Source organism: Phalaenopsis equestris, unplaced genomic scaffold (genome assembly GCF_001263595.1).
Source record: "Phalaenopsis equestris unplaced genomic scaffold, ASM126359v1 Scaffold000174, whole genome shotgun sequence".
Classification (NCBI taxonomy): domain Eukaryota; kingdom Viridiplantae; phylum Streptophyta; class Magnoliopsida; order Asparagales; family Orchidaceae; genus Phalaenopsis; species Phalaenopsis equestris.
In genome coordinates this window covers 1,370,174-1,374,195 of record NW_018164616.1, presented here as the reverse complement: position 1 = coordinate 1,374,195, position 4,022 = coordinate 1,370,174, and positions in this window count along the sequence as shown.

The window sequence follows — 4,022 nt, the reverse complement described above, 5'->3', positions numbered from 1 at the left end:
GGCTTAAGAGGACCAACCCATCTAAGATGACTTTCCCTAATTTTGTCCGTCACAGGAACTACACCAACCATATCACGGATATATTCATTTCGCATTTTGTCTCTAAGTGTAAAGCCACTCATCCACCTAATCATTCTCATCTCGACAACACTTAACTTAGTATTATGATTCTCTTTTAAAGTCCAACATTCAGCGCCATAGAGCATTGCACCGTCTTATAAAATTTTCCTTTCAGTCTAAGCGGTACTTTTCTATCACATAAAAGGCCCGAAGCATTCCTCCACTTTAACCAACCAACTTTAATTCTACTATTGACATCCCCATCTATAACACCATCGTTTTGAACAACAGACCCGAGATATCTAAATAGTTCACACCTTTTAATAATTTGATCACCCAAAGTTACACTTCTGACACTAGAGCTAGTACTACTAAAATTACATTCCATGTATTCAGTTTTAGTTATACTCAAAAGAAGGCCTTTAGACTCCAATGTAAATCTCCATAATTTAAGTTTTTCCTGGGTTTTTTCTCTTGTCTTATCCACTAGAAGTATATCATCAGCAAAAAACATATATCAAGTTACATTCTCCTGTAAATGCCCAATAAGACCATCCACAACTAAAGCAAAAAGATATGGGCTTAAGGTTGATCACTAATGTAATCCAACAGAAATAAGAAAATATTTGGTCAAACCTCCTTCAGTTCGAACACAAGTAACAGCTCTAGTATACATATCTTTAATGATTTGAATATAAGGCATATCAACACTTTTTTTCTCAAGAACTGTCTAAAGAATATCTCTTGGAACCTTATCGTAAGCTTTTTCTAAATCAATAAAAATCAAATGTAGATTCTTCTGATTTTGTCTGAACTTCTCCATCAAACCTCTCAATAAATGTATAGCCTCCATAGTAGACTTGCCCAGCATAAATTTAAATTGATTATGAGGTATCTTTGTAATATGTCTTAACCTATGTTCAATTACCCTTTCAATTACCCTCTCCCATAATATAATTTTAAAGTATGAATATTAACTTAATTCCTCTATAATTTGCACACTCTTGTGCATCCCCTTTATTCTTAAAAATGGGGACCAAATTACTCTTCCTCCACTCCTCAACCATTTTTTTTAGTTTTTAAAATAATATTAAAGAGTTTAGTAAACCAAGAAACTCCCAAATCTCCTAAATATTTCCATACTTTAATTAGGATATCATCAGGTCTTCCAGACTTTCCACCATTGGTTTCCTTTAAAGCCTCATCAACTTCTTTTTTACTAATATGACGATAAAAATGAAACGTTTTATTATTATTCATGATATTAAAATCACTAAGGTCGATCGTATTTTTAGAAACTTCATTAAAAAATTTATCAAAATAACTCATCCGCCTGTGTTGAATATCTTTTTCTAAGAAAAACACTTTTTGAATACACATTACTTAAGTTAAATCTTTACTTTTCTTTTCTCTTTGTATGGCTAGTTTATACATATATTTTTCACCCTCCTAAATAGCTAATTCTTTAGTATCTAATCTATTATAAAGATTATTAAAAACAAAATTTTTAGCGTCACATATTATTCTTTTATACTCCATGCAGGTCGTTTGATATTTTTCCCAATTCTCTAAACTTTTACATTTAAACCAATTTTTTTAACATAACTTCTTATATTTTATATTTTCCTGCACATTATTATTCCACCACCAACAAGTAATATGGGTAATAAAAAAAATTATCTATAGTTGAGTGACTTAGTTAAAACTTGGGACACTTATCCTTATTTTATTAGACATTCTATCAAGGTTGCTACAAGAGTTGGACACTTGGCTGCATCTTTTGATAGCAATAATTAGGTCATAAGAAATCAGGTAAGAAAAAAGGAAATGAATATCGTCAATCTTTTCTTACTATATTACTTTCTCCCTTATATTCTTCTCTCCTATAAAATTTTCTCGTCAAGCCTCCATCTACTGGCTTTTCCTTTCCTGAAGTCTCTTGTAAATTCAAAAAACGCCAACTACCACCTATCAAATAAAGACAACTAGTCCTGCATATAAGTCTAGGTTTGTCAAAACTTATTATTATTATTAGAGCTTATCATAAAACCTTGATAACCTTGATATTCCAAAGAAAAAAGTTTGCTATGAAATTGCAGCATACAAATTAGGTATCACCCTTATAAGATTTATTAAAATTCTTAGTTGATCAAGAATAAACTTTATATAAAGCATGACATTTGAGGCACTTAAAAAAGATCAGCCCAAGAATACATGAACCATTAAACTAGAGCATGAATGGGCCTAATCCATCTGAAATAGTATGCCTCTATTCCAATTTATTCAAGCGAACGTTTACTCACACTTATGCCGCTCACTGAGCCAAAGATATCGTCATTTTTACCAAATGCTACATGAAGAGTCCATCGTCTATAGCCACTTTCCACATTTATAGTTAGCAAATGCCATTAATTCTAACATACAAGTACCATTATCACAATTTTTAGGCCTAATAAAGCCACTAAACTCAGGTTCATATTAAAGCTGCTTAGAGTAGTTTGTAACCACCTTCTGCATCTAACACCAATGCCCACTATCAGTCCATTAATTGTAGCCTATAGAGGTTACACCACCTTTAAGCATGCTACAACCACCACCCTTAGGTTTAGTGTTCTTTAGTCCTGCTCCTAGCATTGCGCTTAGGCTTTGCACAAAGGCCGCCTTCAGTTCCAATGAACTTCTGACCTTTAGGCTGATGGTATAGACACCTTTTGTGCTTATAAGCACCGACACCTACCTCCTGCAAGTCTGACTGTCATCCATTGTGATGGAGTAAAAGTTAGGGTAGTAACCAAGATAAAAAATAAACACACTAAAACAAACAAATATGGTTAAAAAAAGAATCCAGAGCTCTTTCTGATAGATTTATTCCATTGGTTGCACTAAAAAAAACAAATTTGGCTAGTTTCCAAAAACAAAAAACCCTTAAGACCAAAAGATACCATCTTTATGCTGAAAGAACTTCATAATTTAGCATCAAATTCCAAATAAACGCGTTATGCATGCAAAATACTACTTTAGAACATGAAATTGCAGCTGATAAAGGTGGTAAAGAATATTTAGATGTTGTGGGTGAGGACGAAGAAATAGATCCTAAAATTGAAATTGTTCCCCTTCGTCCAAATAAATGTAATACATCATATTGAATTAACAAGATTTCATCAAATCTTTTCTGTCATAGGATAAGCCTGATTGTTAAAGGACTCCTCTGAATTGTTTGAATTGTATATAATTAGAATCATATACCTATAATTGCATTACAATGAAATATATGAACCTTCCTGGACAATAATTTCCATATAGAAATCAACAAAAAGAAGCTCCTGTAGTTTACAGCTAACGACTCATGTTCATTTGATCAAACCAAAATCAAACACACGAGCGCGCACATACTCTTCTACTACAGGGATCATAACAAATTGGCATCAAAATTGAGTTTTTTTATCAAGAAATAATGATATTTGCTTAATTTCATGAGTTTTTAGTTGTTTGGTATGGTCATTCAACTAAAAGCTTCAAACAAAACATATACACAAACGCATTTGCGTTACCTTGATGCAACAAGAGCAAGGAGAAGGTCAAGAAGATGTTGACTTCAGATATTCAAACACACAATTCCAGAATTACTATCCTGATTTCAACAGTAATGCGAAAGCAATTTGGCAGGTAAAGCACAGGGATTTAGGGCTGATTTGAAAAGAAATCAAACTCGGTTTTGTAGTGGAGTTGCGAGAGAGGAGGGATGTTTTTGAAGGCATGAAAAGGGGGCTTTTGCAGGTTGTTACGGTAGACTGAGGAGGCTCGGCTATTTGTCGGAGCAGATGATGTAAGGAGATTGCTATGGCGTCGGAAAAAAGCCGGTTTGCGGGCTTTTACTGATGATAACTCGTTTATTTTTAGGATAACTAACAAAGTAGCACACAATTCTTATGTATTTCGCATCAAAATATATATATATATAT